This window comes from Quercus robur, chromosome 4 (genome assembly GCF_932294415.1).
Source record: "Quercus robur chromosome 4, dhQueRobu3.1, whole genome shotgun sequence".
In the NCBI taxonomy this organism is placed as follows: Eukaryota; Viridiplantae; Streptophyta; class Magnoliopsida; order Fagales; family Fagaceae; genus Quercus; species Quercus robur.
The window spans coordinates 78,538,976-78,557,023 of NC_065537.1; the positions used below are offsets into that span (position 1 = coordinate 78,538,976).

General features: G+C 34.2%; 1 protein-coding gene and 1 pseudogene across 1 annotated transcript in view; both read left to right on the forward strand.

Annotated features, from left to right (window-relative positions):
* The window catches only part of LOC126723860 (putative disease resistance protein RGA1), a 120,997-nt gene that overhangs the window by 28,543 nt on the left and 74,406 nt on the right, over positions 1–18,048 (forward strand). The gene's annotated exons all lie outside the window — the stretch shown is intronic.
* LOC126723863 (alpha-N-acetylglucosaminidase-like) lies at positions 1,582–8,165 on the forward strand (annotated as a pseudogene).

The window sequence follows — 18,048 nt, forward strand, 5'->3', positions numbered from 1 at the left end:
CCATCCTTTTGAAATTTCAAAGTCATCCACGGGTAATAACCCACTGTCAAACACCCTTGAATCCCTAATCACTTTCACCCACGGGTAAGTACTCCTCAAACTATGATAAACAAAGAAAGTTAATTATAAACAAAACAAAAGAAATGAAAACAAAGAGGAACTTGGAAAAGAATAGAAAACAAAGAGGAACTTGTAAAAGATAGAACTTGAAAAGTTGATGAAGTCTTTGATAGTGTCTATTTAAATTGTTTAGAAAAAGAAAAGAAAGGAGAATGTAGAGCTAAACTGAATGTCTTCAATTTGAAGAAGAATGAGAGATAGAAACTGAGAGATAAAAAGTGATATAGAAACTGGCAAAATGTACGTGAGTTTGTAGGTCTTAAAGTGGAGGAGTTTTAATTTACAAATTTATCCCTGTTAGTTGAAAGCTTGCAAGTAGGTCTGATGAGGATATTTTAGGCATCAAAATTGAGGAATCTAAACAGAAAAAGCCCCTTAAATAGTAGTATATAGTGTGTGTGTGTGTATATATATATATATATATATTGTAGAAGCTAAGTTTTCTAACAGGTGGTCTTTTATGAGTAATTTATAAATTCACCTCAGATTTTAGTACACAACATAGGCAAATTGAAAATTTCTCACATATTAATAGCTTGAATAACTTTATGATTAGAGATGATGATTGGATACGGATATGGTATCTGATGTTGTAGCTTTTGCACTTTGCGATAATGGGCTTTTAAGTTCAGAGAACCCAGGTTGAATGGCCACATGAAGTGGTTTATGTATTATCATGGACCTTATGGCAGCTTGAGTAATTGACTTGGGCTTTATAAATGGGCCTTCACGTCACAGTTGCACTACCTCCTCTTCAATAAGCAATTGAAGAGGTAGTTTGTTTACTGTTCTGACCCATCTTCTTTGGGGGATATAAAAACTGTTACTCTGCCAAGTGCCAGTTTGTTTGCTTCTTTAGAGCAGCGACTTCATGCATTCATGCTGAAGGTTCAAACTCTATCCATATTACTCCTACTGTGACCCTGCTTCTCACATTGCATAATTATATTCTTTGACAGAATGGATGTAGCTTCCAATTTAGAATCACTTGGCAGTCCAATAATCTTAGGAAATTCATTTTTTGGAGGTTCATTGTATATTTGTAATCTTTGTCTCAAATCTCAATGATAAAAATGCCCCACGATTGAAATCATCAGAGTTAATAATCTTATTCTCTAGTATGCTATTGTTCCCCGTTTGAAGAACTTGGGATATAACTGTGATTAAGAAGTATATATAGGAGGCTATAATGCCAAAGAATGGCCTGCAAAACTCTGTCATTTAAGATTAATACCAAGAATGGTATTTAACTTCTTCAAGGGTGTTTCTAGTTTCTAATTACACAAAACCTAAGTACAATGGCCTGAGAGACCAGTAAAAAATAATGCTGATGAACACTCGAAGTGTTCAACAGCACTTCCATGGAATAAGACACGGCTTTGGTATGGCAGCACTATAGTAAAAAATGATGGAGAACAGCTGTCCTCTAAAAGAATTATGGGGACAGGTTGAAAAGGTACCCAAAGAGAAGTTATCAAAAACTTTCAGGTTTTGTATAAAGTGGTTTTGAAAACGGGATCTGATGATGCTATTTTCCTTCAGTTTCTGAAATATATTTGTCGCTCAACTTCTTCGATTTTTACATTACACTTACTGATCCCAGAGAAAAATGATATTGTGCTATAACTTCTATTCCTTTTGCATTGGGGTGGTTGCTAATGTTTTCTGCTGCCACACACGTTTTGTGTATGTTATAACTTCAATTATGGTCATTAACTTTCAACTTGGTGATATCTGCAGGCACTTTTACATTCTGTTCCATTTGGGAAAATGATAGTTCTTGATTTATATGCTGATGTCAAACCAATATGGAAAAATTCATCTCACTTTTATGGAACTCCTTATGTCTGGTAAGTAGCTCTTTAACATGGTAGCTGTTATTTAAATCTCAAAGTAGATGTTTAATCTTCATGAGATCTCACCCTGGAGATTTAATTTTATAGTAAATATGTGTACTCTTAATATGCTCCAGGTGTATGTTGCAAAACTTTGGTGGAAATATTGAAATGTATGGCATCTTCGATGCGATCTCCTCTGGTCCAGTTGATGCCCGTGTCAGTAAAAATTCGACCATGGTATGTTCTACTATTGTGAAATCCAAATATTGTTCCTAGCATGTATAACTTGAAAGCCTAAAAAGCAGGAAATTTTTTTTTTTTTTTTTTTGATCTAGACTTTCTAACATTGTAGTAGATTTGGAAAAGCAGTTCAATTGCTAATTCATATTTTATACAGTAGAGTATCTAACTAATAATGTTTGCTATCTTCTTGCTTAGTATGCATTTCGTATTGGCTTAAAAAACTAGTTTTTTTTACTATTTAATTTTTTTTTTCTACTATTTATGGGTCCCATTATACTTTTTGATATTATTTATAAGTCTCACTATACTATTTCAACTACCTTTTAGCTTTATCTACAGTACTTTTAGCAAAAAGTTTTTAATTTTAACTAAATAAACTATTCTAAACAGACTCTTATTCGGCACTTACATCCACTGAAAACAACACTGGTTGTGAAAATTATAAATATTGGTACTTGTTTCTTTTGTTACTGTAGTTTTGTGACTTTTTTAGAGCAGGTTGACTTAAAAACTTATTGTAATAGGTTGGTGTTGGTATGTACATGGAAGGGATAGAGCAAAATCCAGTTGTTTACGAGTTGATGTCTGAAATGGCCTTTCGGAGTGAAAAAGTTCAACTTCTTGTAATTATAGATTTTCAACTTCTTTTAATTACTTGTTTTGGGCAGGACTGCTATTCAATACTTATTTTAGCAAGGACTATTCAGTAATTAGAATAGAAGGGTGCAGAAACTTTTTAAGATTCACACACGTATTAAAAAAGTTTCTATGCTCTTCTGTCCCCCTAATCTTGCTTCACCATTGGTTCTTTCTGTATGTTACTCTAATAGTCTAATGTTATTTCCTCTCTTTTTACAACGAAGTAATCTATCCTCCAGGTTATGTCAAACTGTGAATGTATAGCAGGATTAATATTGGATCATCATCAATTCCAAAAGCTTAAGTTGTTAGGAAGTGGCCCAACATTGTAAATTATTCATACCACATGCTTACTCCCTCCTGCACATGCAGGCCCACCCAATACCCCTCAACTGATTTGTGGGCCTTGCACGTGCAGTCAAAAGAAATAACCAAGAAGAGAGAAACTAAAATTGGTAAACAAGACCAAATGGACTAAGGAAGCTTACTATATTGGTAAAACATAAATCTTAAAGCTTAGGTTGTTAGGAGGTAAGAAAAAAAATCTTTATCAAGCCTACCATCAACTGGTATAGAATAAGGATTTATTTAACTTATGTGTTTTACCTCCTATACTATTTTGACAATTATTTTTGTATACATAATTGGGCTAGATTATGTGGATACTTGGCATTTTTTTTTAATTTTAATTTTTAATTACTCAAAAACACATGTGCACATGAAAAATGCATGCTAGATTCGGATGAGTGAAAAAAATGCTTCTACAATACTTATCAAAAAAGAAGAAATGCTTCGCTGATGGTTCATGATTGCTGACATTTTAATGCTGTATGGTTGTAATTTAATATTATTACTATTGTAGGAGTGGTTGAAGTCCTATTCCCACAGACGCTATGGCAAAGCAATTCATCAAGTTGAGGCAGCTTGGGAAATTCTTTATCACACAATTTACAATTGTACGGATGTAATAGAAGTATGTTTTTTTTTTATTTATTAAATTTATTGGATAGGATATCTCAATGTCATTTTTATCCCTATTAAGAATAATTTGAAAAAGATGACTGGAAAGGGAAACATAATATAATGTTCTTTAATCTTTTGGTTCTTAACATAACAAATTTGTGTTGCAAACAACAACCACCAAGCCATAGTCCCAAAGTTTTGGGGTTGACTATGGATCATCAACAAATTAGTTAGGGCCACATTTATTTTTTTCGCCATTCTATTCTTTCCAAAGTTAAAGTGGTGGTTGTTAAATTTACAACTTCTAGTCAAGGATATCCATTCCATATTTAGTTTCTTTTGAGAGCGTATAGACCGAAATATAGTGATGAATCCTTGAAAGAAGAAATTTTAGCGTTGTTCTCTGAAATCGTGGAATGAACAATATAATATTTCTTGTCAAGAGATGAATACCAGTATAGAAAGGTGACCTTTATGTGGTGATCATTCACAGCTTAATTTTATTTGCAATAATCAAAACTTTGTTGATTGCTGCTAGTTACTTCTCTTCTCTTAAGGCCTTATCCCTGAAGTAATTTTCTCTTCTCACAAATGCTTTAACATGACTTTCATTCTAATAGAGGATTTGCAAGAATTCCCTATGATGTTTGCTTGTGAGTTCACTGTAATTGTACCAAAAAATTTCACCATGCACCGAGAAATATGATGTTCCTTTTGTTGCTGCAGAAGATATTCAATAATATTCCTATCAAAATAATTGAGCACCAAGAAAGCACTTGTCTACTTCTTTGAAGAAATGATTTTAAAAGTATCTTTGAGAACTGTAAATAAAGAGTAATCTGAGGCTGATTCTTTTTCCTATGGAAATATTCTAAAGTTTTAACATCATGAAAGATTCTTTAGTGAAAATTTCTCTACGACTTATTATAGTTCTCTGTGTAGGTGGTTTATTGCTTTTATGTTTATGGTGTCTTATAAACATAAAAATAAATAAATAAAAGATGCTAATGTTGCTGTGTGGACCAAGAATTAAAGTATTATTTGGTTATGTAAATGTATTGGGTTTTCTTCTGCTAAAGATTTTAGTGATTCTATGATCTTTTTTAACATGATCATTTTGAAGTATACTTTTATGAAATGAGCGTTTGCTATAATATAGATATCATTCAACATTCCAACTTAATAAATTACAGTCACCAGCTATGATAGCTGTTGATTACTTTCTCCTGTAGTTAGGACAGCATCTACTAAACGCTTATTACGTGACCTTTAACTCATTGCAGGATCATAACACTGATTTCATAGTCAAATTCCCGGATTGGGATCCATCAAATACCAGCTATCCTTTGCCTCAGGCACATTTATGGTATTCTACTCAGAAGGTGATCAAAGCCTTAAGACTTCTAATTGATGCTGGAAATAATTTTGCTGGAAGTGTTACATATAGGTAAAATGGAAAAGATTATATATCCATAAGTTGCAATATTCTTCTTCTTTTTCCGTGGCATGATCATGACGATCCTGCATAAAGTGAATTCTTTTGAATTGATCCTTCTGCTTCCATTCCCTAATCAATATGTTTTATTTTATTTGGTCATAAAAGCTTGATAACATGCCATATTTGTGATGTGGTTCAGTTGGATCAACTCTTTTTATATTATGCTACATTCTTATGATACAAAATACGTGGTAACTAATCTTAACTTGCCTTTATCAACTTGTGATAGTGTCATTTTCCCCCATTTTTGAAGAGTGAAGAGATGAGCAGAATAAATGAGCTACGATGCATAAATACTACTTAAACCTGAAATTCTAAGTCACTAAGTAGCACTTTGCACATTGGATCTGATATGTGAACCTTTATGGTATCAGTGACCCAACAAAAACTGCTCAGAGTTTCTCAAACTTAGGTATGGATCTATGTAAAGTGTATCTGCACAAATTTAAGCAGCCTCTAAAAAACCACTCAAATTTGAAGGCAACCACTACACAAACACAAGCTGCCTAATCTAGAACTCTCTAAATATATAATTGGGGTTTTATGCAGATTAAGCTATTTATTCTATTGGGCCCCTTCCAGTGCTGAATAATGCCATGTGGTCTTTACAATTAAGCTGTGAGTGAGCATGCCTCATTGTTATGTATGAATTAATTTTCTCTTCCTTCATGCTAAAGTCAGGTCCCTCTTCAGTATGTACATTAATGGATATCACAATTCAATTACATGGATACCATTGGGTTTGTGGTTTTTGTGTCTTTGATCAATATATCTTTTTGTTTTCTGAAAATTCCTTCATATGTGAAATCACTTAGAATTTAACATGGTTAGAAGTTATGTTGAATGTCATGTGCATCTAAGAATCAGCATTGTAATGTTGTCTTTTACAAACAGTGATCGTAAGATGTTGATGCCAGGTTGCATCCATAATAAAGGAACTGTCGCAGGATTTTTCTAGTTGACTCTGATAATTGAAAGGCCAACTCTTGACCTAGATAGAGCATAAGAAAATAATCATCAGGCAATGAAAAGAATCCATTTTAATTATCCATGGAATTTTGACAGGTATGACTTGGTGGACTTAACACGGCAAGTACTGTCAAAGCTAGCAAACCAAGTATATTTGGATGCTGTGACTGCTTTTCAACAGAAGGATTCAAAAGCTTTAAATCTTCATAGCAAAAAATTTATTCAGCTCATAAAGGATATTGATATACTTCTTGCTTCTGATGACAATTTTTTACTTGGAACGTGGCTCAAAAGTGCAAACAAGTTGGCAAAGAATCCTCATGAGTTGCAGCTGGTGAGAAAAGATATCCTTATTGGCATATTACTTAGCTAGAGCATAATTGAATTTAATTGGGAATAATAACATGTTTCAACTTCATATATATTGACAATCAACAAGATCCTTAGACCTTACACAAGGTATGGAGGTCAGCTATACGTTTTCCTTTTTTCTTTTCTTTTTTCTCTTTTTTTTTTTTAATCTGAGGATTGTCGGGCCTAGGCGCTATACTGGGGAGGTAGCCCTCTCTCTTCCCATCTCTTATACAGTGTCATGAGACATTATCAGTTGAACCAACTTGCACCTTCTAGGCTTCTATACAGTTTTGTTTTACCATATCTGATCTATCTAAATAAGATTAGATATTTGGTTAAGTAAAAGGCATCCTTGTCTCTTTGCATGAGTTACCTGCACAATAGATTTCCCTTGCCCACAAAGCTCCTACAATAGAATTATACCACTCATGTTCAATGATTTTTACTGCGCATTACAAATCTTTGCCAACTTCAGGCACCTAACAGTCTCTCTTGCTTCTTTTATTTGACTAATAGAGAAGTGGTTCTGTCTTATCTCTAGTAATACCAGCATTTTTTAGAAACACTTTGGTAGATAAGATGATTTTGATTGATTCAATGTACTTTCCAATGCTCTCATTCAGTATGAGTGGAATGCAAGAACGCAAGTCACAATGTGGTTTGATAACACAGGAATCATACAGAGCAAACTTCATGATTATGGTAATCTTTATATTCCATCATATATTACTACTTTTAGTGGTTTTTATTGGATGTCCCTGAAGAGACCGTCATATATTACTAATGTAATGCTTCATCATTTTGTTACATTAACATTTTTGCTTGGCCCTAATCAGCAAACAAATTCTGGAGTGGATTACTTGAAGGCTACTATCTACCTCGAGCTTCAACCTATTTGATTATTTGTTAAGAAGCTTGAGAGAAAAAGAAAACTTCAAGATGGAGGAATGGAGAAAGAGAATGGATTTCGTTTTCGAACAAATGGCAAGTAAGCCAAGAGCTTTATCCGGTGTCGGCTGAAGGAGATGCACTAGCTATTTCTAAAGCCTTGTATGAGAAATATTTTGGTAAGAAGAATTGGAAAAAGAATAGGTATCATTTTGAAACAAGCGGCAAGCGGGTACTGCACTTCACCCAGTGAAGGCCAATGGATTGCACCATTTCTAAAGCCTTGTATGAAAACATTTTATGTTACATACCTGGGGGATTCTTTATAAGGTCAAATATGAAGAAAGGATGATGCAAATTGTTAAATAATTAGATATGTTCTTGATAATCTTTATTTAGTAATAATCTTGCTCTAAGCCCTTCGAAACTCTGGGACTAGTAATTAGTTCTCATTGTCATCTATTTTTGTAACTTGATACGACGATACGAGCAAATTTCTGAGATTATTGCGTAAGATGTGTTTGTAGAGGTTTATAAAGGGTGTAGCCTACAAAGGGGTTTAGTAAGTCGTTGAGTGTAGTAATTGTTCTTTATATATATGGCATTGTTCAATTTGAGAGATTCTCGTTTTAGTATTCCACTTTGGAACCAAATTTCATGATTATATTATTTGTTGCCTTTTTTATTTGGTTTATTGGATATCTGTGGTTTATATCATATTAATCTGCTGGATTTCTCTTTGAAGGTGCGTTTGGTAGTTAAATTTATCAATTCCACATTATAAACAAGTGGGTCTTAACTAGTGTAAATTTTTTCATTATTGTTATGATTTTAGTGGGACAAACTGTCCAAACTCTCAATTTCTTTTCACATGTGATGGTGGGGTTTTAACAACTCTCAAATTGTTAGACGTGGCAAAACAGTTGGGTTCGGTTTAGGTCGGGTCAATCGAGTCACAGGTCGAAACAGATCATTTTTAAATGGGCCAATCAGGTTGTGGGTTGGGTCGGGTTGACCCGTATTTTTCAAACAAGTTTTTTTTTTTTTTGAAATAGATGCAATTTGTCAATCGTTTATGAGTTCCTTAACTGTGATTAGATTGATAGATTCTCATTGGTTATACTGTTATCAATTACCACTAAACACTTGATACTCAAATTTGGTATAACTCTTTTTCCAGCTTTCTAGAAGCTAATTTTGGTATAATCTTTGATCTGTTTAAAGTTGGAAGAGAAAATGAAGGTGGCAAGTAAAAAATGACAAACTATAATAGAGTACAACCAACTGATGTATACATCCAATTTAGTAATTTACCAACACGTATAACATGCACATGCATTGTACACTAACATTAAGGGGGTGTTTGGTATACCCACTCAAACACACATTTTTAGTTTTTAAATTACATTATACATATTTTCATACACTTTTTCACTAACACATATTTTCACACATGTTTTCAAACACATTTATCAAATACCCCTTAAATAATTAGGATTTCCCTTGCTCCTCACCAAATCCAAAGGACACTACGGTGCTGAAGTGAACTCATCAAAAGCACAATTCGTGCGCTTAGTCTCTAGAACCTCGATTCATTCATTTTGGTCACGTTTCAGTGTTTCATGTTTGTGAATTGTACCTTTGGCTTTGGACTACAGCTAAGCTAGTCAATTGAATTAGATTTTTTCTTTTTTTTTAATGGTTGTGTTGTGTCGTCTAAGTTTTGTCTCATTCTCTCATGTCATGTCTGTGGAGGTAGTGGAGCTGAAGCTTTATTGGTTGTGAAGCCCTCAAATAGTCAAATTGCATGTGAAGGCTAAAGCTATTGTCTTGTCTTGTAATTTATTGACTATTGGTTCGGTTTTGGTGTTTTGTGCTTTATGCACCTAGTATATGTAGTTTAAATATTTTTTTAGCGATTTTTTTTTTAACGAATCTGATTATGAGTTATCCGTATTGGGTCGGTCGACTCGTAAAAAAATCAGATCGGATCATGGGTATGTTTTACCATGACCTGTTTTACTATGTATACAAATTGTCCAACTAGATGTCATGACAAAATGTTGTGGCTTTTAATACAAAAGCTGTGTAAATAGATTCTTTATAGATTGCTATTGCCTTTGCCATTTGAAGTGTCTTGTTGTAAAAGACAAACCCCTATTATTAGATTACATCAATTGGTGGACCCTTTTTGCTTTTTGATACTTTTCTTTTTCCTTTTTTCCATTTTTGCTAAGAGATACTTTACTTTTCAAATACACAATGTGAAAAGGAAAAATTTGTGGTTCCTTTTGCTTTTTGACGCATACTTTTTACACAATGCGAAAAGAGAAAAGGCTCTATCACTTCTGTCCTCCAAAAAAAAAAAAAAAAGGGAAAAGGAAAAGGACTTAAAACCTATTTACTAAAGATAATATCTATTCAAAAAAAATTATACTAAAAATGATAATAAATGATATTATCTTCCAACAATAAATAATTAAATTTTAATAAAATATTGTTACAATATTTAAATTTTCGTAATAAATAATGATATATGCTACAATTGAAACTCTTCATCAAATTAAATACCTACAATCATTTGCAAGGAATATTTTGTTATTCATTCTTCATTCTTTATCATTGTATTTTATGAGCCTAACTGCAATGCTTAGCTTACTTAATTTTTAATAAACACATTTTTAAGAAAGAAAACATATAAAAAAAAGAACAAAATAACAAAAGAAATATGTCATTGAAGTTTCTATTAGATAAAATTATAAATTTAGAAGATTTAAACCACTAATAAATTAGTGTTCTCTAGGAGGTAACAAATAAAATAATACCATATGTGGGGCCAGAAAGATTATGACCCCAACCCATTTCATGTTAAGGCCCAAGGTCTGCGCCGAGGAGATACAGGGCAGAGGACACACCATGAGAGTCGAGGACGGTCTAAGGAAATGGCCGAGGACGAGCTCCTGCTCGGCATGCCATAAATGCCCCTAAAAGGAAGAGTGATCACAATGTGGAACAGCACGAGTAAAAGGCTGTCAGAATTGCAATAAAGCATTCTGCACTTGACAGAGCCATACTTTTCAACTTTTACAACCACCCCCAACCACTTTGGGTATGGGCTGATGGGACAAGTATCAGTTGTGGAAAAATCGATCCTGCACGTGGACGAAGGAGAAGGAGTACAGACTAATATAAAAAGAGGAACAAGCAATCCGGATGAGGGGGCTGGGAAAAATGGCCAAAAACCAAAGCCTCCCAGCCCGCCTCCTGAAGAAAGGCTCCTAGAACGAACACGATTTAATTATGTACGAACACCATGAAAAACCACCATCCGGTGACCAGGGACTAGCCTTTCAAACCCACGCTCTACAAATGATATTGTTTGGGCCTTTTTACGTGCGAACCCAAAATTATTATGGGTCGTTACAAATTGTGTCCTTACAATTGGCGCCGTTTGTGGGAAAGGCTTGTGTCTTGGCACAGGTGGTGGGTTGAGATAATCACTCACATCATTTCCAACAGCCGGGTATAGTGTTTTAGCGTAGAGTCCCACTAGGGGCTACGTTTCTTCACTAAGGGCTATGTTTCTTCACTAGTGGCTGCGCTTCGTAGCGTCAGCAGCGCGGATGGTTCTAAGGGCTTGGCCGAGGAGCTAATCCCCTTAAACCAAGGTCCCACGCCATAGCTGAGGGGTTAATTCCCCCAACTACTTCCCCAACTACTTAAATATCAAGTTTTGGACAGAACCAAGGTATTGTATGGTCCTCGGACTCAAACCTATGGGAAAACCAACTACTTAAATATCAAGTTTTGGACAGAACCAAGGTATTGCATGGTCCTCGGACTTAAACCTATGGGGAAACCAACTACTTAAATATCAAGTTTTGGACAGAACCAAGGTATTGCATGGTTCTCGGACTCAAACCTATGGGGAAATCAACTACTTAAATATCAAGTTTTGGACAGAACCAAATTATTGCATGGTCCTCGGACTCAAACCTATGGGAAAACCAACTACTTAAATATCAAGTTTTGGACAGAACCAAGGTATTGCATGGTCCTCGGACTCAAACTTATGGGGAAACCAACTACTTAAATATCAAGTTTTGGACAGAATCAAGGTATTGCATGGTCCTCGGACTCAAACCTTTTGGGTATGTATCGTTTTCTCAGGTCGGCATTATTGTGCCAAACAACTCTACTAAGTTCATAATAATATCTTTTTCTTAGCAAGGGTTTCGGCCCTAAGTATCATTTGTTCAAATCGGCATTATTGTGCCGGACAACTCTCATAAGTTCGTAATAACATCTTTTTCTTAACATCTTTTCCTTAGCAGGGGTTTCAGCCCCAAGTATCATTTTTTTTAGGACGACATTATCAAGCCGAATAGTCCGATAAGTACAGAATTACATATTTCTCTCAAACAAAGGTTTTTTCCCTAAATATCAGTTGTTCAAGTCGACATTGTTGTGCCGGATAGTTTCAATAAGCACAAAGCAAGGTCTTTTTATTAACTGTGATTTCGACCCTAAGCATCATTTAGAGTACAAAAAATAAAAAAGAAGTCATACGGTAGTACGTCTATTCATGGCATAATTATTTTAAAAAGAAGAGGTAGAATGTACAAAATAAAACAATGTTGACTTTTATTAATATAAAGATGTATTACAGCGTACAATGAAGGGCTTAAACAAGCCTATACAGAAAACTAATTGCAAAAACAATAAAAGAAAAAACAACAAACAACCAGAAGTCTTTTTAAGCTCTGCTCCGAAGTCTTTCCAAATTTTGCCCCAATAGCATCCATATTGAGAGAGGACCTCCCTTAGTGGAAGAAGAGAAGAAGAGGAAGAAGGAAAAGCACCAGGATGGATCTGGTGATGGTAAAGAAGAAGAAGGGGAGGCAAAAGGAGGCACCAGTGAAGGAAGAGAGGAGGAAGCAGGGATACTTAGTCCTTGCGTCAGCCCTGACTCCTAACACGCTGATGTCATATTAGCTATGCTCATAAGAGAGTGGTTGGTACTGATAATGGGGGACCCCAGCTCAGTTGCACCAAAAGTTTGGCGCGATGAGCTCCTGCTTCAGATTTTGGCTGAAGGGAGGATGAGAGGTATCTTAAGTCTCTGTCATCCCTGTCCTGACTGAGCCATTTTAAACTTCAAAAGAACATGATATTTCTAGGAAGGGTATGGTCCCTTTAAAAGAACATGACATTTCTGGGAAGGGTATGGTCCCTTCATTCCCACTCTTATCTCAAACGTATCACAATTCAAGGTGTAAACTAGCAGGTAAAGGAAACTCTGGGGGAGGTAAGGGTTTCAGACCTTAAAAGGATTAAAAGGTCTCTGTGTAAGAAAAGTAACCTCTTGCCTTTCTTCTTATATGAAGACGAAACGGGAGGCATTTAATCTACCCAAATTTCCAAGGAAATCTGTAAATGAGAATATACCCACTCCATTTCCCCACTCCGTCAGAAACCGTTGAATTTAAATGGTCTCGTAAAGGGAAATCATTAAAGGCGCGTTTTGGATAATGAAACAGCAGGAATGCAACGTGAATGAATTCAAAGGAATGTTTCGTAGTCCGGTGTGTTTTCTGGATAGATGAAGAGACATCCCCATTGATGAAGGGCAAATCTAAGCAGACTGCAATAAAGGCGTGACATCACCCAAAACCCTCCTCTCCGACCAAGAGGTCGGATAGTAGGATTTTGAGGGGCTATTGTGGGGTCAGAAAGATTGTGACCCCAGCCCATTTCATGTTAAGGCCCAAAGCCTGCGTCGAGGAGATATAGGACAGAGGATACACCATGAGAGTCGAGGACGGTCTAAGGAAATGGTCGAGGACGAGCTCCTGCTCGGCATGCCATAAATGCCCCTAAAAGGAAGAGTGATCACAGTACGGAACAACACGAGTAAAAGGCTGCCAGAATTGCAATAAAGCATTCTGCACCTGACAGAGCCATGCTCTTCAACTTTTACAACCACCCCCAACCACTTTGGGTATGAGTTGATGGGACAAGTATCAGTCGTGGAAAAATCGATCCTACATGTGGACGAAAGAGAAGGAGTACAGACTAATATAAAAAGAGGAACAAGCAATCCGGATGAGGGGGCTGGGAAAAATGGCTAAAAATCAGAGCCTTCCAGCCTGCCTCCTGGAGAAAGACTCCTAAAACGAACACGATTTAATTATGTACGAACACTACGAAAAACCACCATCCGGTGACCAGGGACTAGCCTTTCAAATCCACGCTCTACAAATGATATTGTTTGGGCCTTTTTACGTGCGAACCCAAAATTATTATGAGTCGTTACAAATTGTGTCCTTACACCATACATCACCATTTTTACTTTCTAAGTATAACTAACACATAAAACTCAAAACACAAAAAGAAAATTTTTTGGACATTAAAATTTAGTGAGGCATTTTAAATATTACACAATGAAATTTTCTAGGAACCATAAGATTTTGTTAGGGCTTAACTAAGAGAGTAACAACAAGGACTATATACTTGTCTATAAAATATAAAGGTGAAAATTATTCAACTTTAAAGTTGGGGGATGAAACTACCCTAAACATAAAGGGGGAAAATACTTTTTTCCATGATTCTTTTGTAAAACTATGTGTTTTTTTACTTTAAATAATGTGTAAAAAAAAAAAAAGTCTGCCCAAGAAAACTGTTCGTAAAATTATGAATTTTAGCTTAACAAATTGGCTAAAAAAAAAAGTTAGGAACACAATAGATGTCATGATATTTTCTCAATATCTTTATTTTAGCTGTGGTGGGCCCTAGTATGATATTTTATAATTTTATTTTAGAGTAATGCTATATCCACAATATTTTTACAACAAATCCTTAGTGATAAATTATTATTGGATTTTAATTGAGACAACCACTTTAAACTATTCATTAAAAAAAAAAAAAAAACAACAAACAAAAAACCAACAGAAGAAAATTATGCGTGAAACAGTGAATTTTTGTTCACCAAATTTGACTAAACCAAAAAAGAAGTGTAGAAACACAACAAAATGTCACAATATTTTCACAATACTTTTATTTTCAACTGTGGTAAGTTTCGGTATGATATATTATTATTTATTTTATAGAAATGCTATCTTCATAATACTTTCATAACAAATTCTAGATGACAAGTTGTTACTGATTTTAAAATGAACTCACGATTGATATCACTTTTTTATCCCTCAATAGTAGCTTACCTATGATTTGTTGTGAAATTACTGTAAAAATGTTGAGAACTTAAGCATTTTTTTATTTGATTTATAAAAAATTGAGATCTTAACAATTGTGAAAATATTGTAATAATAACAAGTGTTACAACATTTTTACAAAATATTTATTTTCAATTATGATTGGTCATAATCTCATATTTTATTATTTTATTTTGACTTATAAAAAATTGACACATAATTATAAAAATATTGTGAAATTTATTGAGTTAGTATAATAATATATATGTCAACTCATCTATATATATATATAAAACCAAAGCCTCTGCTCGCACCACAATTTTCCACATCAGCACAATATTTAAAACGCACCACAATATTTAAAAAATAAAAATAAAAACATTATAACACCTCAAAACCCTAGCAACCTTACTCCTCTCTCAAGTTAAGAAATATAAAGCCATAGTTTATGCAAACTCTCTCTCTCCAAACGTAAATATCAAATTCAACCCCTTTAATTTCTCTTTATATTTTTGAGGCTTCTATAGAGTTATAGTGAGTTATGCTGATTTTGTTTTTTGTGTGTGTGTGTATAGATGGTCATAATACTCCGGTATTCCAAGAGAAGTTTGTGTTTTCGTTAATTGAAGGCCTTAGAGAGATAAGTGTTGCAGTTTGGAACAGCAATACAAAAGACGATTTCATTGGCAACGGAAAGTAATTACTTTGTCTCATATTTTTGTTTTTTGAATTGATTTTGTGTGCTTTTTAGACCCTTTTAGATCAATTTTGTTAATTGGGTGTTTTTTTTTTTTTTTTTTTGATAGGGTCCAATTGGGGAAGGTTCTTTCAAAGGGTTACGACGACCGCACTTGGTGTCTGTATACTAATAGTGGGGGGTAAATGCTATAAATCACTAACCCTTTTAAGTGTATAATTTGTTTCTAAAATTATCTATAATATTTTGTCCTCCGAAAATTTTATCTCTTTAATTTTAGTATATTGTGTTTCTTAAGCTATAGACAGATTTTCTTTGTTTCTTATTTTCAATAATAAATTATTTTATTGCAATACCGGTAATTGTTTGAGAAATCCAATATGTTCATATCTCTATAGAATAGAGAATAGTAGAAGCCAATTTTATTACAACTACTTAAATTGAGTTGACTTAATTCCGTACAATTACAAAGTATAGCATGAAAGATAATAGAATCAATTGTTGTAATTTTTATTTTTTTTCCATGTTTTTATTGTTGATGAGAAATTAAGGCTCAGTTGCATAATATGTGTAAATTCTTCAGAAGACTACTTTAAATAGTAAGTCCATGTGTCTCTTACATTTGGGTATTAGTTAGAATTATTTTCAAATGATTGTACCAATAAAAGTGAATGTGTATAAATTTTGTTTAACTATCCCATGCATCGCACGGATTAGCGACTAGTATAAATAATAATAAAAAAAGAGAGCACAAACAGATGAGTGGCTGTCCAGCGGGCCAGAGACCCGGTCAAACTGACCGAATCCGACCGAACCGAAGTCCAGCTGGTGGATCCAAATGGCCTGGTCTGTCCGGTACAGGTCTAATTTCTTTGAAAACTGAAATTTCGCCTCGGGTGGCGGGTTGAAGATCAGAGACCTGCATAAAGCCATAAACTGACCCGACCGAAGAGCATTTGAAATGTGTTTTAAATTTCTCTCCCCCCATGTGTCTTCCTCTCATTGGTAGAAAATCTACCATCTTATCTTCCAAAAATTATATTTTTTTCAGCCCTCACCGGTTTTTAGGCTTAAAAAAATTTCCAGCACATGTCTTTCTCTCATTGGTAGAAATTCTACCACCTATCTTCAAAAATTATTATTTTTTTCATCTCATTAGTTCTTAGGCAGGTTGTATACAGCTGATTTGCACTTTAGTATCAGACTTGCACGCAAAATAAAAACATCAACTCAAACCAAAAATAAAAAAATCCGAATTACTGTCTTTAGTTTTCGGTTTTCACTTCTCACTTTTCAAGGTCTCTCCAGTCTCGAGACTGTTCTCCAGCTGCCTCTGTCATCAGATGTGATGGTGGGGTTAACCACTCTCAAATTGTCCAACTAGATGTCATGACAAAATGTTGTGACTTTTAATACAAAAGCCCTGTAAATAGATTTTTTATAGATTGAGTGTGTGTTTGTATTGAGCTTTTGCGTTTACGTTTTGCGTTTCCTGCGTTTCAGTTTTTTATTTTTTTTTTTTTAGCCGCACTTGTTGACTTTTTGTCCGTGAACAGTGCATTTGTGCACTGTTCATGGACCCACAAATTACACTTTTCAGCAACTTTTTCATTAAAAATGGGTCCCACGATACTATTCACACATTTAAAAATTATTTTGCTACAGTGTTTTCAGTTTTCAGTTTCAGCAAAATAAGTTCTATCCAAACACACCCTGAGTTTTTGTGCTCGTTTGGATAACACTGAACTTTGCTACGTCTGCGTTTTCAAACTTTTTTTTTTTTTTTTTTTTTTTACATTTCACGCGTTTTGCAGAAAATGGAGACAAAAAATACTGTAGCGGTACTGTAGTGGTACTGTAGCAGTACTGTTTAAGGGACCCACAGTCACTTTATTTATTAAAAAATATTAAAAATAGGTCCCACGATACTATTTACACATTTAAAAATTATTTTACTACATTATTTTCAGTTTTCAGTTTTCAGTTTCAGCAACAATAAGTTTAATGCCATTTCTTTTGAACCAAAAAAAAGAAAGAAAGAAGTGGCTTATTATAAAAGACCAATTCGTGGATTCTTTTTGCTTTTTGATACTTTTCTTTTTTCTTTTTTTCGTAGAGATACTTTACTTTTCAAATACACAATGTGAAAAGGAAAAATTTGTGGTTCCCCTTGCTTTTTGACACATACTTTTTTTTTTCACAATAATAAAATAATTTTTAAATATATAAATAATAAACTTATTTTTAATAATTTTTTTTTTATATTAGCTCAAAAATAATTTGAATATTAATACGGATGGAAGTGTGAAGTTTATGAGGGTCAGGCCAACTCCGACAGCCCATGTGATGCTTTTTTGACAAGTCATACATGGCATATAGATATCTATACTGTTACGTCCAAATTATTGTTGCCCCCACTTAGTTGAAGTTTGTGAAATTAAAAAGCTAATTAGAGTTTTATAGATCAATTATCATTGTATTTTCAACCGAGATATCCAAATTCAAATAACTTTTTTCTATTATAACAATCGAATTTATTAACCCACCAAAAAAAAAAAAAAAAAAAAAAAAGTTCAGCCACTTACCACCGATGTGATGCTTGTGGTAATGGAAAAACAGTCATGTGGC